Source organism: Cupressus sempervirens, chromosome 4 (genome assembly GCF_028749045.1).
Source record: "Cupressus sempervirens isolate cs-2001-9-10 chromosome 4, ASM2874904v1, whole genome shotgun sequence".
Classification (NCBI taxonomy): Eukaryota; Viridiplantae; Streptophyta; class Pinopsida; order Cupressales; family Cupressaceae; genus Cupressus; species Cupressus sempervirens.
In genome coordinates this window covers 269227201-269251986 of record NC_143121.1, presented here as the reverse complement: position 1 = coordinate 269251986, position 24786 = coordinate 269227201, and the positions used below count along the sequence as shown (strand labels likewise).

At 36.6% G+C, this 24786-nt stretch overlaps 1 long non-coding RNA gene across 3 annotated transcripts in view; it reads left to right on the top strand.

Moving 5' to 3' along the window:
* LOC149561058 (uncharacterized) overlaps nucleotides 1-21194 on the top strand; it is a 101782-nt gene extending 80588 nt beyond the window's left edge. For all 3 annotated transcript variants that reach the window (XR_016363393.1, XR_016363392.1, XR_016363391.1), the window contains one exon: nucleotides 20538-21194. This is a non-coding gene — a long non-coding RNA (uncharacterized LOC149561058). The remainder of the gene's footprint in view (nucleotides 1-20537) is intronic.
* The last annotated feature ends 3592 nt before the right edge of the window (nucleotides 21195-24786 follow it).

The window sequence follows — 24786 nt, the reverse complement described above, 5'->3', positions numbered from 1 at the left end:
TTGAGCCATGTTTTTGTGAAAAATGCTCAGATTTGGAGCTGTTTTGATCACTTTTTAGGTCAAATAGGAGTCGTTTTGAGGTTTCGGTTCATATATATATATATTGAAGAGCACGTTTTTGCCTTTAGACGTCAAAAAACCTTCATTTTATGCCTTTGATGAATCACATTTTTGCTAAAAACACAGACAATTGGGGTTTTTATCTACCTTTATATGTTTAAGTCACGCTTTTGCATTTGGGTCCATGTATATACATTTGAAGAAGATGTTTTTGCATCCACAAATAAAAAATGACTCAAAGACATGCATTTGTGAGCCACGTTTTTGGAAAAACAACCCAGATTTTTGCATGAAAGGGGCACGTTTTTGTTAAAAAAACTCAGAAAATGGCGTTTCCAGAAAGTCTATGATTCTTGCTATTTGGCTCTTTGATCTCTAGGTAAGTGAACTTTTTAAAACTTGCTAACCAATTCTTGTTTATCTTGCTATTTCCATGCATATTTTAGCTTGATGTTACACACTTGTCCATATATGCCATGAAAAGTGCTTTTCGCCCTTTTATTATGATGAAAATTCTCATTTTTTCATACTTTTGGTTTTTTCCCAAATTCCAAATTCGAATTTGCATTTTGAAATAACTTGCTTGTTGACATGTTTGAGTTTAAGACCAAAGGTATGTGTTTTTGTTGATTGTTTGTTTGCTTTCTCATTTTTCTTCATTTGGAAGATGTTGCAAGTTCTTTCCCAGGAACTTGAGAGCTTTTCCCTTCACTCCTCTTTCCAGCATTTCATGCAATTGCATCATTTCATTCCACCTCCATCATTACATGCCATAGCACATTGCATCTCATTCTCCACATGCAATTACATGTAATCTCACCCTCCATCCACATTTACATGCAATCTCATGCTTCGTTTACACGCATTTTCATCTTTCGGACCTAAATGCATGTTCGTTTTACGTGTAATGACATCCAAAGAACTCCTTTTTGACTAAAGTTCACACTTTTAAAGTCAAAAGTTATCATTTCCGCCTAGCCTTCATTCCTCAAGGCATCTTTATAAGAACTCATCCTTTTCCCATATGCATTTACATGCCATCCATCTTCCTAAGTTCCATTTTATCCCTCCACATGTACTTTCCATATCACATCCAATTCATTGCATATGTTCCATGAGTATCTGATTAATACCCCAAATATAGTGTTCCTCAGAGATCCATTTTGCCAATATTCTCATGGAGTAGGAATCCATATCTTCCAATGATGGATTCAATCCTGTTGAAACTTTCATGTTGCAGCAAGTCAAGATATGCCAAAATTTCTATAAAGAATGAAGACATCTAGTATAGAAGGCATGATTTAATTCTCAAAGTAGCGATAATTCATTTGGTCTCCATTTCTGCAATGGCTTGTCCGAGAACATGAGTTTGTGTGGGAATGTGCCAAGCATTTTGCTTCAAAAAGAAAAGAAAAGAAAATCTAAAGGTGCTGATGGAAAGTTATTCCGAGTTTACATCGGGCATCGTCAAGAAGGTTTTCAAAGTGTTAGAGATTCTAGAATGTGCCAATCTACAAAGAAAAATTCACGACAACTTGAACGAGAAAAAGCTTGATCACATCAAGTTTTCAAATGACAACAAACAATTCATCAAAGAGAGTAAGAGGCCATCAAAAGACACAACACCATGGTTATCAAGGTGAATGCAGTGGCACAAAATATAGGAACTCTTGATCCTATGATCATTTGAGATAGCATCCCCAAGTACAAGGCTCTTCAGAAAAATCCCTAGGATTGCTTCATTTCTCTTTCGTCTTTCTTCTTCTTCTTTCATGTTTGTAATTGAAGAGGATGTATTATATGAAAATGTGTAATTACATGTAATAAGATTTACATATGTAATGACATTTAATCCAATAATTTCTCTTGTTAGTTAGACCGGGTCAAAGTTGGTTGACTTGCTTCCACTTTTTCCTCCTTTTTCTCAACTCCTTTGCCTATATAAAGGAGTGCCCCCTCATTGTAAAAACCAATTAGTTCACTAATCAATTGTTTGACATTTTGTCAAACACTTTCCAAACAAGCTCTAAACTTCAAAATTTAATTACAAAAAGAAGCCACAATTTTCCCAAAAGATAATGAAGTCACAACTTATATAACTATGGCCAAGCAAAAATTATCAATTAAAATCAGACAAGTAAGTTTCCATACAACGTATTTCAATGCACAAAGATACAATTAGATATTTCTCTAATAATTCTATGAGCCCGGTGATTCGTAGAGATGCTTAATCTGCTATTATTAAATTCACAATTCATTGTGATTTATCAAATGACAACTACGCTTTGAGATTACAAGTTTTCACAAATTAAAGGAAACCTGGAAACCAAACAGCTACAAATTCCCTCAAATTCGCTCTAGCACCCATGTTAGGCTGTAATCATGCAACAACATCCACCAAATAAGATCACAGCTCCTAGAAAATGATATCACAAGCAAACATTAAACCAAACATTGCCGCAGGATAGGGACGACAACCTCCATGTCAAACACAATGCTCCCAAATCAAATCACAAGCCTCTATTGGCTGGTACGCAGTGTCAACAATATGAAATGTTGCCATAGAAAGAATTTCCAGTCACTTCTAGAACCTATCGAACTCCCCAAAGTGCAAATGAAAATGTAATTAAATCTCTATCAGCAATGCCTCTCAGCAACAACCGAACAGTAGGAAGACATCCAATAATTTCAAACTTAAATTCTCCAAATTTGACTTGCTACAACTCTCAACACCAAACTTCTTCCAAAGCAATAGTTGCATAAAATTGAAGATTAAAATAACTTTCAGAATTTAATCCACTATATGTCAATAGTGGAAAGCATGAATCAACTTCAAACTCTTATACTTCAACAATGGCACAAAAATCATTAGACTCATAAACTCTTCATAGGTAACAAAGGAAATAATGAATTGGATGCTTTTTAAGCAAAATGAGCTCTTATTCATAACCCCCATTGGCACAAAGCTTCCAAAATGCAAATTCACTTAAGAAGCTTCCTCAACACAACATTTTATAATGTGCCATATAATATAGGTAATTATTTCTTTTTGGCTTCCAAAAATGACCTTTTCAAAATATTTTGTCACACAAGGTCAATGTTTCTTGTGCCTAAGATTTGAAACTTTTCCAACTCTGTTTGAATGAGCTATGACACTAAGGTGACCAACATACAATACCATAAAAAATAACATCAGCATATTTATTTGAATAATAATAATTTACCCGTCTTGCAAAAATGACTGAAGCAGCATCGGAATCAAAATCTAATGATGTAGGGGTGATCTCGATGAAGAAAAAGGATGAATGAACCTGACAAGGTGACTAACTAAAAGTGGACGCTCCCTACAAGATTCTTGGAGCACAAAATAGAAGCCCAAAATGAAACTAAGAGCATCACTCAAATCCTCTAACTCAACTAAGCTCATCAGAACCAATTGTTTGACTTACTATAAATAGCAAGGTTGCATCGATATTCGTATCCACACCCCTGTTGTTTGTACCCACTTACCCAAGTGCCGGGTACACATATCCCAAGTATTGAGTACTCTGTGGAGAGCATCATAGGTAAGGACCTTGATTAAGCTTTCTAATTTTTTTTTTTCTTTTCGGTTTTTTGTTTGCATACTAGCTTGTTGTTTATAGGCTTAATACAATGCCTAATCAGTTTGGAATTTTGATACAATATTGATTAACATTAAACTTTATCCCTGTTCAAGTTAGTAGTTTATCATTTGCAATATGTCATTGCCATATGACTTATGATCTTCTTGTTCATGTTTAAAGTTTGCCTTCTACGTTACACATCTAAACATTTATCATATATTATTACTACAAACATAAAGCAAATCTTAAACTGAAAACAATACATTACATTTGCAAACTTTATCAGTGTTCTTGTTTTGAAAAAACCATTGTCATGATTCACAATTTCAGATTTTCTATAAATATAAAAGTATAATAAATAAGTTTGACATACCCAAGTACCCCCGTCCCTACTATGAAAGATAGCCGCACTGATACCCATACTTGTACCCTAAGTAGCCCAAGTACCCTCGTTCCCATGCAACCTTGATAATTAGTAAGTTCTTCAAAACTGAGCCAAAACTTATCTTAGGCTGGTGGAAAGCCTATAACCCCACAACTGAGACTGTGAAATCCCATTGTTAGCTCATGAGGGTCGCCATGCTGAACTGACCAAGCGAATTGTAGGAACCTGCTAAAGATAGTGACATTACAACAACTAATATCTCATTGGCACAAGTTGGAAAATGTAGGTGATGACCATGAGCTGATGCCTTACATGAGGAGGATGAAGGCATGATTGTAGGGTTGTTCTAGAGGGATTTTCTAAATCTTGCTACTGCACCTTCATGGGGTAAACACCTAATAAATGAAGAGGTTTCTTGCATGGTTCTTGCTAAGACAACATAGACATATCAAGGTGACATAAGTTCTCCCAATACTCTGTCGTTGTCATCGGGTGAGGCTTAATCTGTCATTGAGGATTTGCCGTCATCGATGCTTTGTCTACTGTTGAGGCCTTGACTGCTATCTAGGTTTTGTTTGACGTTGTCGCTGTGACAACCGAGATCTTGTCCATTGTTGAGGTGTAGACTTTGTTTGTCAAGGCTTTGTACATTGTTGAGGTTCTATCTGTTGTCGTCTTCAGTAAGGCTTCGTTTGTCACCAAGGATGTGTTAGTCATCATCGAAGTGCTGTCCATCGTCGAGGTTCTATTTATTGTTGAGGCTTTGTCCATCACCAAGACTTTGTTCATAGGCGAGGCTCTATCTATAGCCGAGGCTTTGCCTATAGCCAAGGCTATGTTGGTCGATGAGGCTTTGTAAGTCATCAAGGTTTTGTCCATTGTCGTTGCCGGCAAGGCTCTATGTGCCGCCGACGCTCTATTTTCTGCCAAGGCTGTGTCAGTCATTGTGGAGGCCTTGTCCACTACGTAGGTTTTGTCCGTCACTAAGGGTCTGTCTGTTTCTGAGGTTCTTTCTATTATCAAGGCATTGTTTGTTGCCGAGGTTGTGTCCATTACTATCACCACCTAGGTTATGTTCGCTACCGAGGCCTTGTCCACCGTCAAGGTTTTGTCGTTTTTTGTGGATTTGTCCATCGCTGAGGTTTTGTCCTTCACCATCATTGCTAAGGTTTTGTTCGCCATTGAGACTGTGTCTTTCGTCAAGGCTATGTCTATTGTTGTGGCTATGTTCGTGTCTATATTCCTCACCATGGTTGTGTTGGGTGGATATTTTGCAACTGACAGTTTTGGGTAAAATCCAGTCACAAAATTGGTAGACCAGCCATAGCGCGTGAGACAGAGTCTCTCCTACCTTAGAGGGAAGGCTCTCCGTCACCGTTTTTGGATCAACTCAAAGTAAGCAAGATGTTGAGAGTTTTGAAAGGGTATTACCAATATTGTTTCCTCTTAGCTTTTAGGAAAGAATCCACTTACTCACGGAGCGAGTAATGGGCAAGAGGAAATTTTGAACTACACTTCTATCTAGAGTTGTAAATGGTGATATTGATAAACTAACACTAACTCAAAGGCTAGCTAAAAGTGTACCAGTTTGGCTCTAAGTCCAGTGTTAATCTATGCTATAAGAATCTTTACTATTGAGGCACAAAGACTTCTTGAAGTAAAGAATTCTAACTATTTTGTGAATCAAGAAAGAGATATAAGCTATAGTCAAAGCTGCTAGTGGTGCAGGGCACCAAGGTGACATGATAACTAATAACAGGAGGGAACAAGGCATATGGAGAGTCACCTAATGGAAGATGTATGATGATAATTCATCTCATAAAGTAATATTACTTTGCATTTGTTTGTAATAAAGAATGATCCTATTTGTATGGTCAAGGAACTTGAGGTATTCATATAAGCCTAAGTTCACTTAGTCCAAAAGGATCCTAAATTTGCATATTTAGAGCAATAGTGTGACTTTGATATGTGTTATGAGTCTTTATACCTTAATAAAGTCTTAGGAATTTCAAATGCTCAGGTTATAAGGTCTTAAGGCGTAATGTTGAAAAAGTTGCTTGTTAGCAACAAATCTTGCTAACAACTTTTGACAAAATGTTGCAAATTTTCACCCAATGGCTTTAACCTTTCAAATATCTGTTATGACCGTTGGGGATGATGTCTTTAGGCCAAAACACTCTCGAGACATTCAGAGGTGTGATATGCTGTATGGACAAACCAATTTGAAGAAGGAATAAACAGATTTTTTGAGCATTTATTACTTGTATAGAGTTGTATGGATTGCTAGATTGAATTTAAAGTCATGGTTGGATAGATCTCTAAGTCCTTGTTCGATTGCATTTTGTTTTGTTCAATTTGATTAAGTTTGAAGTTATTGCAATTTTACAGTGACTACGTCAGCAAACCTTAAAATTGAGGGTTTTAATGGATTTTTGGCCCTAACTTGCAACTTTATGGTTGGAATTCAACGGCCTCCTGGAATTTGCAAGACTAGGGCATGTACTCATAGATTCCAAAGTGGTAGATTTTTCTCAAAAGGTTTGAAGGTCCTATGATCAAGCCCTAGGTTGAATATCCTTATGTATTCAACCAATTTTGTGAAGGTTTGTAGGGAAAACAAGGAGATGAAGGCATCGAATTTGGGGAATGTTTGTTTCATGTTGTAATAATTGAAGACATTCCAAGTCAATTCTTGAGACCTAGGAACCCATTCTTGTCTTTTACAAAGTGTTCCAAGCCTAATTTGGCTAATTAGGCCGGTGAAGCTTATGTGAGTTCAGGGGTGCAGGAATAGGTTGGAGAGTTGAAAGTTGGAGGATAGATATAAGTCCGGAAAGGGTATGTGGAACTATAATTTATTTGCCAAGTTCTTTGGAAGAATTTTGAGTTGTTTCCCTAAAACCAATAAAAGTACTATTAGGTGTTTTAGGCCTCTTAGTGCATTTGTGAGTTGTCAAAGTTGGGGAAGCCAAACTGTTGTTGAATCATGGTCTTTATATGTCCCTTGAAGTGTTCCAAGCATTGGCTGGATTCAAGTAGTTGGGTAGTGACTATTTCTCAGTTTTGTTGTCATATCCCCTTTTTAAGATAGAATTTTAATAATTATTAGATAATACAATGTTATTAAATAAATAATAAAGTTATATTAAAACTAATACTAAAATATAAAACAAGAAAATAATAATTATTTAATCTATATTATTAATAAAATAATATTTAGTATGATATTTTAAATAATAAAAAAAAAAAAATTTCAATGAGTAAAGAAAGAAATAAAATATTGTAGAATTAACTTTCTAATAGAATTTAATAATAAATAAAATAAACACAAATAAGTAAGTAAATAAATAATATAACATAGAATAATATAAATTAACTAAATCTAATAAAAAGTCAAGAGTTGTTTAACAAATAGACATGACTCCTTAAAATTAAGATATAAATGGGAAGAGAGTTTATTTTAGATTGTGGAAAAAAGGAAGAGGAGAAGAGAGGAGTTCAAAAAGGAAAAATGAAAGAGGAAAGTAATATGAAGAAAACAAGGAAGTGAGTTTTTGAAAAGTTGTCAATAATATTGAAAGGATGTGAACCTTCAAAAATGTCATAATTATGAATAGTTGCGACTCTTCAAAAATATTGGGATTATAAAGTAGTGAGACTTTTCCAAAGGATTTTAGTTATGAAGTGTCATGAAGTTTCGAAAGGATTATAATTATGAAGTGTTGTGACTTTTCAAAGCATTTGTATTATGAAAGGTTGTGACTCTTGGAAAAGAAGAAACAAAAAAGTATAAATTTGTCCTTTCTTTATAATTAGAAAATGAAGAATTTTGGAAAGTAAATATAGAGTTGAGATAATCTAGAAAGAATAATTCATTGAAGGGCCGACTAAGGATAGAACCACATGGACCAAGAAAAGAAGAAGATAAGAAAGGTATGTTTATGGATTATGTTTGTTTAATTATATTTATGACTTTATTTATATTAACGAATCATACTTGTCGATAATATCATAGGTTAATGCCATGGATACTAATGAAACTTGAAGCATGGAGCATGTGAGATATTTAAGATGTCCATTGTCCGCCATGGCCAAGAGTCGATATCGAAGCATGGAGCATGTGAGATATTTAAGATCTTCATTGTTCGCCATGGTCAATAATCGACGTACTAGAATATTTAGATGTCAAACATATGCATATGTCATTGGCCTTGGTTAAAGGATGGCCGTCCAAGAAGAATCTTAAGGAGTGCGCTTTTGGGATGACGGCGAGGTAGCTATGAGCTAAGAAGCCCGACTTGGAGACGCCCTTTAAATTGGGGTTAAATTAGTGGGTAGAGTAATATATTTTGTTTTATTATTGTTGTGATTCTAACCATTATTTTGCAGGAATTACTTGTCTCAAACTAACCCTAATAGTGGGGACATTACATTTGTGCCCTAGATCCAAGGTTGGCTTTTAGAGTCACTTTGTGAAAGGTAATTGTGAAGTTCAAGGAGTTGTGTATGAACTTGTGGTTGTTTGAAGTGTTGTTAGGAGTCTTGTAGGCCCTTGAAGGGTAGGATAGGTATAGGGTACCTTGAAACATTGGAGTGTTGGTCTCATTACTCTTTTGTTGAAGACTTCTGCACCAAGTGGTATTAGAGCCACTAAGTTCTCTTGGGAGAACAAAATGGCAGAAGATGATGTCCCCTTGAGGATAACTAATATAGAGTTGGCAAAAATAGTAAAGGAGCAGATGGCTGAGACTAGAGCAATGAGAGAAGAGAACAGAACCATGAGAAGAGAAATTGAAAAACTAAAAGGGCAAGTGCACAAAGGAGTCCTTGGAGAGTTTGAAGGAGAAGAAGAGGAGGAGGATGACTTACCTAATGTACCTGAGGATTAGAGGATGATTGTAGCAGCCTTGCAGAGGGTAGGAAAGAAGGTCAAAGGAGACTTGCCCATGTTTGATGGGAAGTTAGAGCCAAAAACATGTATGGAGTGGCTAGAAGCCCTTGAAAACTACTTTGAATATGAGGAGGTCCCTGCAAGCCAAAAGGTGAAGACAGTGAGGACCAGCCCTAAGTTGGTGGAATTTCCTTCAAAATGAAAGAATGGAGGAAGAGAAGCAACCTATCTTTACATGGAAGAGGATGATGGTAGAGATTATGAAGCAATTTGTTCTTGATGATTATGAAGTGATGCTCCACAAGAAGTTGTATAACCTTGAACAAAAGGACATGGATGTAAGTACCTATACTCGAGAGTTTCATACATTAACTCTTTAGGGCTAAGATATATGAAAATGAAAAGCAAAAACTTGCAAGGTACATAAATGGCCTCAAGTACAACATACAAGATGAATTGACTTTGACATTAGTGGAATCAATACACAAGTGCTATCAACTTGCTCTCAAAATTGAAGACAAACTCAAAAGGAGTGAACAGAATAGAGGAAGGGGAACCAATTTTAGAGGGAGAGGAAGGTTCCAAGGAAGAGGGTCAGCACCAAGACCTCAAGGAGAATCAGGTCATTAGGAGAATGATAGAGAAGCCAATTCTAGAGGAAACTTTAGAGGAGGGAGGAAATAGTAGGGAAGATCAAATGGAAGGGGCACCCATGTGTTGACTGGAAGATATTTTTCTTGCAACCAAGTGGGTCATCAGTCCTTCAGATGTCCAAGCAAGGATGGAGCAAGCACAAGTCACCAAGGCAATGATAGGAGGGTGCAACTTGCACAAGAAGAGGACTGTCAAAGCATGACTTCTTACCACTCAAGCCTTCCAGACTTGCAGAACTGGAGCAAGGAGAATGCATCATGTTCAACAGAACACTCCTGAAGGTGCCATCATAGAAGGATCCCCCGTAAACGAAAACCTTATTTAGGACACATTGCAATGTAAATGGCAAGGTTTGTAAAGTTATTGTTGATTCTGGCTCCACAGAGCTTAGTATGAGTAGATATGATAAATAAATTTGGTCTAAAGAAACTTCCACACCCAACCCCCTACAAGGTGTCTTGGTTAAATAATGACCAGAAAACCACAGTGAATGCGCAATGTTGAGTAGAGTTCCAAATAGGGGAATACAGAGACAAGGACTTGCGTGAAGTAACAGATATAGATGCATGCTATCTCCTTTTAGGGAGGCCATGGCAATATGATGATGATGTCCGACATAGGGGAAACAAGAATGTCTACACCTTGACCAAGGATGGGATAAGCTATATTATGACACCCTTACCTGAGAGTTAAGGGGGTAGAACCTTGACTAACAGTGTGATTTTAGTTGGGGAGAAAGAGTTTTTGAAAGTCCTAAAGGAAGAAGATGTTCCATGTTTTGCCATCATAGTGAAACCAAAAACAGTAACCAATCCAGTTAGGAGAGTTGGTCCAAGGGAAGTTGCAGACTTGTTAGACCAGTATAAGGGAATGGTTGCTGATGAAAGAACAGATACCTTACCACCTAAGAGGGAGATTAGTCGCTGTATAGACCTCATCCCTGGCTCCACATTGCCTAACAAGGATGCCTACAAACTGACCCCAGAACAGAATGCAGAAGTGGCAAGGAAAATCCAAGTTCTATTGAAGAAAGGTTTCATAAGAAAGAGTGTCAGCCCTTGTGCTGTTCCCGCAATTCTAGCTCCTAAGAAGGAAGGTACATGGAGACTATGTACTGACTCCAGAGCCATAAATAGAATAACCATCAGATATAGGTTTCCAATGCCTAGAATGGAGGATCTCATGGATTGTTTGGGGAATGCAAGGTACTATTCCAAGATTATTTGAAGAGTGGCTACCACCAGATCAGGATCAGAGAGGGGGATGAGTGGAAAACTGCCTTCAAGACCAATGAAGGATTGTGTGAATGGGTTGTGATGCCCTTTGGCCTATCCAGTGCCCCAAGCACCTTTATGAGGTTAATGAATGAAGTCCTTAAACCTTTCATAAATATTTTCATTGATGTTTATTTGGATGATATCTTGATTTTTAGCAAGGATAAAGATGAACATGTAATGCATTTTGATATGGTGTTGAAGAGGTTGCATGAGGAACAGTTGAAGATCAATCTGGATAAGTGTGTGTTCTTGTAGGAAGAGCTTGTATTTCTTGGGTTTGTCATCTCCAAGGGCAACCTAAAGATGGATCCCTTAAATGTTGAAGCCATATTGAATTGGTCTATTCCAAAATCTGCTGGTGAGGTAAAGAATTTCCATGGCCTTGCTAGCTTTTATAGAAAATTTGTAAAGAATTTCAGTGGGATAAGTGCACCTATGATTGATACTGTCAAAGGGTGAAGGAAATGCCAATTTAAGTGGACTAAGGATGCAAACCAATCATTTGAATACTTGAAGACAAGGGTAGCATAACAACCTATACTAGTTTTACCTGATTTTAACAAGGTTTTCACTATAGAATGTGATGCTAGTAAGAGGGCAATTGGTGGTGTCTTGAGTCAATAAGGCAGGCCTGTGGCCTTTTTCAGTGAAAAGCTTAATGAGGCAAAACAAAAATACTCCACATATGATCTAGAATTGTATGCAATGGTTCAATCCCTTAGAAAGTGGAGACATTGTTTATTACCTAAGGAATTTATTGTTTACATTGACAATCAAGGCATGCTTTTTCTGAATAGATAGGAAAAGCTGAACCATAGGCACATCAAGTGGATGGAGTACTTGCAATCACACCTTTGCTATCAAGCACAAGAAAGGGGTGGCCAACAAGGTAGTTGATGCTTGCGTAGGAGGAATTTAGCCACTCAAGAAGTCCAAATGGAGAGTGTTGGTATTTCTGCCTTCAAAGACATGTATCCTAATGATGGAGATTTTAATGAAGCTTACCTAGTTTGTTTAGAATTGGGAGATAGGTATCCACTGACTTTGCAGATTATATCATCCAAGGTCTCTTATTCAAAGGGAGTCAATTGTGTGTACCTCAGTGCTCTATAAGGGAAAATATAATTAGAGAAAAACACTGTGGAAGCCTAGCTGGTCATTTTGGCCTTGACAAAACTTTGGAGATAGTAAGGAGATTCTATTTTTGGCCTAGGGTGCAGACAAACATCAGAAAGTTTGTGGAGACTTACTTGATTTGCCAAAGGGCCAAAGAAACAAGTTCTAATTAGGGATTATATACACCATTACCTATACCTACAAAGCCCTGGGATTCAGTTAGCATGGACTTTGTCTTAGGTCTTCCTAGGACCAAATCTGGCTATGACAGTATATATGTGGTTGTGGACAGATTTTCCAAAATGGCACACTTTCTGCCTTGTAAAACAACACATGATGCTTCAAGCATTGCAAGCTTATTCTTCAAAGAAATTGTAAGATTGCATGGAATTCCTCTCACCATTGTTTCAGATAGAAACTGTAAGTTTGTAGGACATTTTTGGCATACCCTATGGAAGAGACTAGGAACTAATCTTGCTATGACATTTGCCTATCATGCACAATTTGATGGGCAAATTGAGGTCATAAATAGGTCTTTTGGTAACCTTCTTAGGTATTTGACAAAAGATTATGGTGTTGTGTGGGATACTATTTTGCCTCAAGCAGGGTTCTCTTATAATGACTCTGTGAATAGAAGTACAAGACTTAGCCCTCTTCAAATTGTCTATGGCTCTCATCCACTAGGTGTGTTTTGAGCTTAGAATAGTAGAGAACATTGGTCAGAGGAGTGCCTTGGCAGATGATTCTGCAGAAGTGATTAGAGATATCCACCAATAGGTTAGAGAAAGGTTGCAGCAAAGCTCTCAAAAATACAAGCAGGCAATAGATGTAAAGAGAAGAGAAATCCATGTCAAGGTTGGGGACATGGCCATGGTCCATCCCAAGAAAGAAAGGCTTCCTAAAGGGAAGTATTCCAAACTGCACATGAAGAAGATTGATCACTTCCAAATCCTTAAACAATGCGGTCCTAACGCATACAACTTTGCTTTACCTCCTGATATAGGTCTTCACCTATATTTAATGTATTTGATATTTATGCTTATAAAACTTCTAGTCCTATTGATGTTGGTAATGCAGGTTCTATTGATTTCCTATTGATTTCCCACGTAAGGATGTACTGCAAGATCTACCGAGACACAACCCTCCAAGCATTGAATGTATCTTAGAGAAAAGGATCAATAGGAAGACTAGGAGGCATACATATTATGACTATTTGATCAAATGGCAGGATAAGCCCTTAGAGGAAGCAACTTGGATGTCTATGAAAGACATTGAAAAGACTAGAGCTAAGCTGTCAGACATTCCCACTCAAGGGACTTGAGTTTTCTTTTGGCCAGAGGAGTATGGTGTAGGCCACCAAGGTGACATGATAACCACTAACAGGAGGGAACAAGGCATATGGAGATGATTCACCTAATGGAAGACTGTTAGCACCTGATATGGACACAATTTTAAAACTTCAAGTGTAGAGTTTGAACCACTTCGAACTGAAGTTCGAAGTAGTTCAAAGTGGTTTGACTGTTCAAATGGGTTTGAAAATGCAGAATTGTTAATTCAGAATGATTTAGTGGCTTGGTTTTAGGAGTTCAGATGGTTCATCTTGCAAGTCTAATGAAGAAGTTCAAACATTGTAAGATTTCAGGTGATTGCATTCTAGATTTCATTCAAAGCCATAAGCATAGTATCTCGGGTGCAGAAACAATACAGGATCAGTGCAGTTAGCCAATCCACAATTTCAAAGGCTTAGTTCAAAAGCCTACTGCATTGAAATCAGAGTCAAACATGAAAGACACATGTCATTATCGAATTCATATGTTTTGATAACAGAATGTCATCAAGGATAGGAATCGGCTCCGAATTAGTTGGAAAATGATCTTTCTCAAAAGCCGAAAGTCATCAAAGGGATATTCCCATATAAGCCATTAGCATGGTTTAGGCAGAGCATTAAAGATTTCACATACAGCTGTAATACATCATGGAGGCAGTAGGGTAGCACCATACACTACCACAGATGAGATAGATGGTATCGATAGGGTAAAGCTTCTTTCCATATCAGCTATACCAAAATACAAGGACAGGTTAAGTTACCCATAGAGATCGGGTAATAATCTAAAAGTTTTATATGCTTCAAGACCAGGCCCGAGGCAGGGGATTACAATGTTTACATGGGTCTCGACAAACATAAAAATGAAGAGCTCATCAAATATGGCATTCCGGAGGATATTTGGTTCCATGTGGATAAGCTATCTTCAGCACACGTATATGTGAGAATACATGACGGAAGCCTGACTCAAAATCCAAGCTCTGTCATCGTGAAATAAGTAATGGCACTTGCGGCATACAACTGTGAACTCGGGGTTACAGAGAAAGATAATGGACACCTGACGTTACAGATGGAAAGAGACCCGCGACTGAGGAGGATATTAATGGCATGGTGTTCAAATGGAGGTTCTAGAGATGGTGTAGAGATGAATAGAACCCGCGCACCTTCACACAATGAAAATTCTTCATTGATAAATTGTTTGAGTGTGGCAGGCCCAAGTGACATTTCTATCAGCAAAGTCACAGAGAAGTCGATGCTTCATTCGAATCTATCTTGATACAGTGCATAATCTTATTTAAGTCTGCGCTTGTATGCAAAGGTTTTAAGCAACACTAGTCGTGTAATGGGTGAGGTGATTACTACTTTGGTGCAAGAAAAGAATAGTATTGCTAGTAAAGCAGGCAAGGAAAAGGAATTTTCTTTAGCAGATATACGTTCTATCATTTGAGAGTGGAAAGCACTTCATTAGATTACAAATGCGATAGAGATTCTGTACTCCTCGGACTATGTGTGCCATGAATTCGTCAGATGAAATGTTTGAGAATGTCTTTGCTATTGTCGAGGAAGGAATGTCAAGGGACCCAATGTGCATGGTTGTCCTAATTGTGGGGTGTTACCACAATATAGCTGTAGAGAAGCTCGAAGTTCCTCGAAGAGTGAAAGATGTAGTTTCAAGAATGAAGAAATAGAGAGAGTTCATCAAATGAAAGGAGGCAACAGAGCTGGTTTGGAAGTCTCGCGTTTGAGTCATAAATATGGCAAGTGTTTGACCTTAATGCTCCCGCATTCACCCCTCCTTCAATCTTCTATTCACAACCACCCTCGTGATAGCAGGAGATAAAGATCAATATAAAAATAATATTACCCACAACAACAGTATTTCATCATGAAGCCACGTAACAGTAGTAGAAGCTGACACTTGGGTCATAACCAGCCAAAACTGACCTTTAATTTTGTGTGTGGAGGCATGTGATAGAAAAAGTTGATGATAATCTGATACCAAGTGGGGGAATTTCAAGAATCAGTTTTGATAACGGAAGATGATTTAATCTTACAAAAATAAACTTGAGGAATCATCGGAATGGTACGAAAACATAAACTTTGATAAAGTGTATCAAGGAAAAGGAATGCGAAAAAAAAATTGAAAGATTTCCATGGGAATGATTATAATAATAAAGATTTCCAAGAAATAGTTATTGGAAGGGGAATCAAAACTAACAGAGAAAAGATAAATAGGCAACAACAAGTGAGTGAAGGGGTTCCATTCTTCCTGCTTCCGACTGTAGACTTTGTGCTCCAAAAGAGAAGGAGATTCTGCAAATTATTCCATTTTTCTTGAGAGGCTGTGAGAGGCAGAGCATGGGTTATTTCTCTTTTCTAGAACTGTGTGTCTGATTTAGAGATAGAATTTTAATGGTTGATGTAACATTGTGAAAGAAGTTTCCGTCTTTCTTGAAATAGTGATTTGGTTGTAATGTGTACAAGAAACTTTGCGATCTTTTGCAGTCAAGGAAGGGAGGTTGGAGGTTAATTACATCAAAACTTTGATTATGGTGTATTTTCCTTCCACTGATCATGAACTTTGCGTCCTTTTCAGTTTTCTCTGAATTACGTTTCAATATCGTGGTTTTCTTGTTGCATCATCTTTTCAAAATGTCTTTTAAAGCTCTGATTTTTAAATTCTCTCAAGAGGATGGAAAATACATTTTCGTTTACATTATGTAATGCAGTGTACGACAGATTAACTTTGTGTAATCTGTTTTATTCTGTTTCCTTTCTTTTTAGTTCTTAGGTTTCGCGTCTATTCTGTGTTTACGGATAGATGCTTGTTATCCTTTCGTACTTTCTGGTTAAAAGTACCTATAATTAATTCATTGTATATTTTATACGGGGAGCTGTACCCGATAAAATTCAGAGGAAGGTTATCAACCCAGTGATAACCTATCCAACTGTTGGTGCTGATTTGTCCTCTTGCTCGGGCATTCAGGGTCAGATTTGTACACATTTCCTCGAAGGACAATCTGTTCACTAACAAAGACATATGATGATAATTCATCTCATAAAGTAATATTAGTTTGCATTTGTTTGTAATAAAGAATGATCCTATTTGTATGGTCAAGGAACTTGAGGCATTCATATAAGCCTAAGTTCACTTAGTTCAAAAGGATCCTATATTTGCATATTTAGAGAAATAGTGTGACTTTGATATGTGTTATGAGTCTTTACACCTTAATAAAGTCTTAGGAATTGCAAGTGTTCAGGTTTTAAGGTCTTAAGGCGTAATGTTGAGAAAGTTGCTTGTTAGCAACAAATCTCGCTGACAACTTTTGAGAAAAAATAGCAACTTTTCACCCAATAACTTTAACCTTTCAAATGTTAGTTATAACCGTTGGGGATGGTGTATTTAGGCCAAAACACCCTCGAGACGTTCAGAGGTGTGATATGTTGTACGAACAAACTAATTTGAAGAAGGAATAAACATATTTTTTGAGCATTTATTACTTGTACGGAGTTGTACGGATTGGGAGACTGAATTTAATGTCATGATTGGATAGATCTCTGAGTCCTTGTTCCATTGCATTTTGTTTTGTTCAATTTGATTAAGTTTGAAGCAAGCTATTGCAATTTTACTATGATTGGGTTAGCAAACCTTGAAATTGACGATTTTAATGGATTTTTGGCCCTAACTTGCAACTCCATGGTTGGAATTCAACGGCCTCCTGGAATTTGCAAGATTAGGGCATGTACTTATAGATTTCAAAGTGGTATATTTTTCTTAGAAGGTTTGAAGGTCCTATGATCGAGCCGTAGGTTGAATATCCTTATGTATTCAACCAATTTTGTGAAGGTTTATAGGGCAAACAAGGAGATGAAGGCATATAATTTGGTGAATGTTTGTTTCATGTTGTAATAAGTAAGTGAAGTCATTCCAAGTCAATTCTTGAGACCTAGGAACCCATTCTTGTCCTTTACCAAGTGTTCCAAGCCTAATTTGGCCAATCAGGCATGTGAAGCCTGTGTGAGTTTAGGGGTGTGGGAGTAGGTTGGAGAGTTGAAAGTTGAAGGATAGATATAAGTACCAAAAGGGTATGTGGAACTATAATTTATTTGCTAAGTTCTTTGGAAGAATTCTGAGTTGTTGCCCTAAAACCAATAAAAGTACTAGGAGTTTTAGGCCTCTTAGTGCATTTGTGAGTTGTGAAAGTTGGGGAAGCCAAACTGTTGCTGAATCCTGGTCTTTATATGTCCCTTGAACTGTTCCGAGCATTGGTTGGATTCAAGGGGTTGGGTAGTGACCATTTCTCAGTTTTGTGCTCTAGATCCAAGGTTGGCTTTTAGAGTCACTTCGCGAAAAGTAATTGTGATGTTCAAGGAGTTGTGTAGGAACTAATGGTAGTTTGAAGTCAAAGCTTCGGCTCCGATTTCTTCCTAACTCTTTTTGTACTTAATTATTCAAAATGCAAAAACACACGAATGAATGACAACAAATGCAATTCATAATCAAAGCTTTCAACTTGCTCAAGTAACAATTGTACTCAATCAAAGTTCATTTTCAATTGATTATCTGTATTTCACTTTTCTTTCAAAATGGTGCTTCACAATCAAAGTTATGCTTGCACAATTTCTCTAGAGCTCTCTTGCATACAAATAAAAGATGATTTTTACAATAAGAGAGCACTCCATTATATAGGCAAAGGAGTTGAGAAAAAGGATGAAAAAGTGGGAGCAACTCAACTAACTTTGACTAGGGCTAACTACATGTCACTACACATGCAAATTGTATTACATGTAATTACACAATTTCATGCAATACACCCTCTTCAATCTACAAACATGAAAACAAACGAACAATCTAAAAGATTGTTCTTTAGTGCCTTGAATTTGATGATGACATCACGCATTGTAGGAAGATCTGAAATCTCTATTGCCTTTGAAATTGCTTCTATCCTCACTGTGTCGACATATGCTGATTTCACAATCTTAGAATTTGCCGATAGAGAATCCTATAAATGCTTTGCTAAGGATTTGTACAAGGATAGCCTATTTATTTTATGAGAACCAAAATATTCATAATGTAAATCAGCATTGACCCTGATTGTGTATTCTGAAGTCATTCCTTCAACTACAATTAGATTACCATGTTTATCAAGAATTTGACATCCCATTTGTTCCAAGTCGCACATGATTGTAGTTTCTATTGCCTGACAATCTTCTAAGTTTGCCTGCAACTTTGTTACAAGCTTTCTTATTGTCTCTTCTTTGTAATCCATGAGTCCATGAAATTTTTAGAACATTTCACAAGATGGAACAATGTCACATGTAACCATGGCATCTAAATCAAATTTGGCCATCTCATCCCAGTCATTCATAATTTCTTTCAATGTGTTAGCTTCTTGAGTCAAAGATGCATTCAAATCATGTACCGTTTCTTCCATACTTTTGATACATCCAAGGGCTTTGGCCGTATTTGCAATGGCCTGTGATGGAACTCCAAATTTTTGTAATATTTAGACTCCCAAATGTCATGAAAAAGGGATGTTCTTCATTTTTCACTAGGTCTAGCAATGCTGAAGGAAATGAACTTACAAGAAATGCTACAACTCAATGCCAAGAATCTGAAGATGTTGTTAAGTATTTGCATCCCTCACATTAAATGGATATAATAGACTCTTGATTGCAAATGTCCAACAGTATATCAATTTACATTAGAATATAGAGCAGATATATGCTCATGGAATAGCAATTTGCACCAAAAGGATGAGGAAGTTATGCATTAAAGCAGCGAGCAGGTCGATTCTCAAATACATGTTTTGAGAAGGTTATTCTAATCTGCTCAAACAGTTTAGAAGATAATAAGATTCAGATCCAAAATTTGAAAACTTGGCAGAGCTTGCACAAAGAGAAACTAATGTCTGCAGATTCAAAATCATATCATATATACTGCAGTTGGAGAATTCTTCAAGATGGGATAGTTATAAGGGCAAATCCTTGGCAATGTTGTATGAAGGTGAACTGAATGCGTGTAAGTCTAAATTCTGAATTCTGAAGTCGGGAACTACAAAATCTAAATAAATATTCATCTATGAAAACTGAATAATATAATAATAAAATAAAAAGAGCAGCAATATTTCCTTCTGCATACCTACCAGAAATGGTCTTTGGAGAGAGCTGGTTTGATCTTTTTCATGCGGAAGCTTGAGTTAGAATCCACTTTAATCCCTTTGATGCACTCCTTGGATACAACGAGGAATCTTTACCCCTTGTTGAGTCCCAGTTACAGCTCAATGGAAATTTAGAAGTAAACCGAGTAAACAGGTAATTCTGGATTACAACTACGCATCCACCACAACATATGCTGGGAGTGAAGTACTTGAATCAAGAAGAAGCCAGGTAGACATGGAGATAACGACATACGATTCAAATCAAAATTCAAGGTGGGTAGAGTGTGAAGATTCTATAAATTTGGTAGCACACAATCAACAGATGTAGCAGAGGGTTCCCAAGAGCATCATCTAGTTTTGAATTAGAAGGTATGAAAGAAAGCCCCCCCAGTAGTGGAGGAATTAATATGGATGATGGTGTTCAGAATCCTAAGTCCATAAAAGTACGGATGGCCATGCTTCAGGTATAAGTAAGAGCAATTTTGGATTATAGACTCAAAGAAGTCCTTAGATTATAAAATCAGACTGCTCCAGGGAAGTTAGAGGCAAAGTTGGAGTGACATTTGTGACAGTGGAAGACGGGTCTGGTCATTGGAGTCTGATATGACATCTTCACCCTCCCATATTGATGAGCTGAACAGAGGAGAACAAGAGCTTTTGAAATATAGGATTCTCTGAAGGCTGAATATCGAACTTGTGCAACCTATAGTGCCAAGGTTAAATGTTGCAGAAAATTATTGATGGATATCCAATAGATATTGCTCATGATAAACACTTGCCTCTGTCCGAGTTTATAAATCTTGTGAATCTATATCTGGTTTTGTAAGACGTGTTTATGATGGGAGCCATTGGCATTTACTTTCGGGATGATTAGGCCTGTACAACAGCATCCGGGGAATACTGCACCTAGAGAGACTAGCACTTTGCGGGAGCAACAACAGAAGGAAAATGATGATCATCTCCAGGCGTCTACTGTCCACACCAGCATGAGCATAGAATCTATATTTCTCATACTGATCGCTATTAAGTATCTCATGATATTGTATGTTTTCTTTTTTTTGCAGGTTTATTAAGACACAGTATAAAGGAATTTTCGCACATACGGTATGCCAGAAATCCATGATGGCTAGCGGAGGAAGTTTCCATGAAAGATTGAAGATGTACACGGGAGGGGCACTCAAAGCGTATGATGATGGCGTTGTTTCACGCAAATCATATGTAGGAGGAGTAACTGTATGTGATCGGATGTGAAAGTCTTCATGCGTAGGAGAATTTGGAGAAGTATATGCGAATGCCCAGATGTGGATACATAAGAAAATGAGATTTCCAAATGGACGTGAGATTGAGGAAGGCTTTAGGTAATTGCTACGAGATGATATTGCAGAAATTTGTGCAGATAAAAATGGAAGAGGATCTCGTAGTTTGGGGTGCATATCACAAGAGCCGACGAAATATAAAGACAGTGGATTAAAGGAGATTCTTATTGCAAATGTACCGCCACACGAGTTTGGAAAATAAATATATTTCTAAAGATTTCATAAACAATTATAACCAATGCTTATTATATTAGTTTACATTGGTTAGTTGATATGTGAAAAGGTGTGACTTTTAAATGAAACCGACACCTTTTGAAGTTTATAAATAATTGTAAAGCCAAATCAATGACACACTTTTCCTGATCGTTTTTTGAAGAAGAATAAAAAAGCTGCTCTTGTTGTAAACTGCAAACATCTATCAATACTGTAAAAATAAAAAAATTTCAGAGGAGAGGGTGGAGATCTGAATAAAGTAAGAGGGATTTCGATTTTTTGAGTAATATTTTCAGAAATTGTTTGGATCTTATTGTGATGGATAGAGCATTAAGAGATTGAATGTCTTCATCACGATTTGTTCAACAATAAATCATTAAGAAACTTTATTTTTTTTGGAGTTAAATTGTAAATAGCTCGTCCTTTATAGTTGAGTTGTTTATTTGTTTTTGATTTATTAATTTGATAAGTACATTGAATTGTTCGCCGCTATTCAGATTCGACCAATACAAATAGTGTAGGATATTATATTGTTCTCATTATTTGTATCTATTATGCCTGTATGATGGTTAAATCATAATAGACTGATCTGAATACGCTAAAGTGTGACAATTTGTGACGTCAAAATAATTAAGTTATTAATAAATATCATACCGACAATTCTATAAGGTTGTATGTAAGGAATGTATTTTTGACTCTATCGCCCAAATAAAATTCAGCATTGATCATAAAATTGCTCATAAGTTTGAACCCAACGCTGGCATTTCTCTAGTCTTTTTCTTTTGGCAATCTAATTTCATTTAGTAATTTGTCTATTTTTGTTTCAGCAACATATAACATCTTAAATAAAGTAATTGAACTTTGAAGATAAATAATCTAACACATTTCCTTGATACTTGCCAATTGAGGAATTTGTTTTCTTTAATCCATTATAATACATCTTGCATCTGAGTTTTGGATTTGGGTAAACAGGCCTTGGTCCAGCGGAACCTAAATCGCAGAGGATTTGATCCTGTTACGTTGGTCAAAATCAATTAGATACCCAGCATTGAGCAGGCAAGGCTCGTAAGTTTCTAACCTGTGATTTTGATAACCAACAGATTGGCGACTCTACTGGGGACGTCGCAAGTAAGGTTCACTTACTCCAGGACCAGTTTAGAGTTCCATTTAGGCATAAGCCTAGAGGTGAGATTTCTGATTTTGTTTTCTTTCAGTCAGATATAGATACATTAGAAAGTTTTCTTTTGTTTTTATTTCTTGTTTATAATTTTTAGATTCCAGCATTCAGATTTTTAATCATCATTGTTATAAAACTCACAAATCTTTTCTAGAAATTTCAAAGCTGTGCTCAAAGGCCTTAAAGTCTTGGCTAAATTTTTCATTTTATCTAATTGACATAAAATAAGCAACTAAAAAGAGATCTCTTTTTCTTACTTTCAGCAAATTGTTTTTCAAGTTATTGGCATAAAACTCTGCTGGATAAAGAACCCAAGTTTTCATTTCTTTCTATTTAAAAGAAATTGGCGACTCTATTGTATATTTGGATCAGCATTTGTTTAATTTTGCAAGTGTATGTGGGGTAGAAGATCGGTAAACCCCCAGCCTAAAAGACTTGCGCAACTCACTTTTGAAAAGAAGCCAAAGAATAAGAAAGGTAAAAATCAAAAGGCAAAGATGTTTTATACAAGGCATAGAAATTTTCAGGAAAGAGCTAATAAACAACCTGAAGTTTGTGAATCAAGTCGTAATAGCCCGGAAAATGAAGAAGAAAACCCATTCTTTCACATTCCTAGAATTGATGAAGAGCCTCAATGTGAAATAACTCGTATAGAGGATGATGATGAACAAGAACAAATAATGCAGTGGGGCATGATAATAAAGAAAATGGCTAAAACTATGAATGGAAATAGCGCAATATTGGCAAAAGCGTTAAAAATGCAGCTAGATGATATCCTAGCGAAAATAGGAATGTCAACAGACCTTATTACCTCCCAACCTAAACCTTCTAATGAAGAAAGATCAAATAGATGGAGGGAAGAAAAATCAGATCAAAATACTCCGCCTAGGTATAACCCACCTCACAGAAAGAACTTGGAGGCACAATATGCTACTAGCCATGATAATCCGCTCTATGAGAATAGAAGGGAGAGAAATCAGAATAACAATAATCAAAACATTCAAGGATATGTGGATCAAAATCAGGGCAGTAGAAATCAAGTGATGTGGCAACCAATGGCAATTGAACGCTATAGGCAACTTGATTTCAATGGGATTCAAGGATATCTGAATCCTATTTCGAATGATTTGAGGAATGCCATCCCAAAATTTTCAGGAAATGGAACCGAATCAGCTGAACGACATGTTATCAACATGAAAAATGTGATTGAAGATTTTGAAGAAGAACATGAAGATGTGTTCATGAAATTGTTTGTTCAATCATTAATTGATGACGCTGTGGAATGGTATAGAAGTTTGCCAGATAGATCAATTTCTGGCTGGTGTAATTTTGCAGATCAATTTATTGAGCAATTTGGGGATCACACTGATACATCTTTCGCGTCACATGAATTGACTAACATTAAGAAGAACTCAAATGAATCAGTGTCAGAGTTCAACAAAAGATTTAATAAAGTCCTCAACAGAATTCCAAGAGAAACTAGGCCCGTAGATTCATTCTTGATTGATTTTTATTTAAGTGCCTTTGATAGCAAAACTCACTATGAAATAAGATCTCATAGACCTTCCTCGCTACCCCAAGCTTTCAAAGTTGCCATGACCATTGAAAATGATAGGAAAGCGGCAGGAAGAGTTAAAAAGAGGGATGATTCAAAATTGTATAATCCAAAAAATCCTAAGAAGGATGAACTCAAAGAAATGATGGATATGTTGAAAGAGATAAAAGTCAGAGAAGGTAGAAGTGAGAGGCCACCCTTTAATAGAAATGACAGAGTAAGATTACATGATATGCGTTATAACACAAATTGGAAGGATGGAAAATTGGAGCAACCAACTCATGCTAAAGATACACCCGATCCTTTGAAGAAAGTGAATATTGTTGATGACGGCCCATGGTGTGATGCGTGCAGGCTGCCCCACGATCCTAATCATTGTATTGTTGCACAATCTATTTTTGAAGAAAGAAATCAGGAAAGTGAGGAACCAACCGTAGTCAACACAATATCATCTGAACCAATATGGGGAAGGGATGAAGATGACTCTGGGGATGAAGATCAAAATGCTGACTATTATTACAAGGGCTCTAACCAGTAGCAATGTACTCAACAAGTCTTTTTAGATGAAGAGGATAATCCTACTTTTCGTAGATTAATACCAGAAGAAAGAAGAGCTTATACTATTGCAGCAGTTGAGCACGCTAAATATACATATCAAAGAAGGAATAAAGAAAATAATGCTGATCAAGGGACTCCTGCTGGTATATTTGTTAAGAATTAGCAGCAGATTGAAGCATCTAAGAAGCCTGAAAATCAAGCTCAAACCAAACAAAAGGAAGGTAATCAAACTTATAAAATTACCAAGCAACCAGTTGTACAAATTAATGGTAAGAAAATATCTGATTGTCATAGTTTTATGAGTCATGCTTTATCTCAATTAAAGATTACTGTGCCTCTAATGGATATGATGAAATTTTCTGATTACAGGCATGAAACTATGAAGATATTGTCTAGTGTGCAAGATATTAACAATAAGGATGATGTTAAAAATAATGAAGAAACACCTATTGTGTACCTAGGAACAACATTAAATAAGAGGACAAATCAAGTGG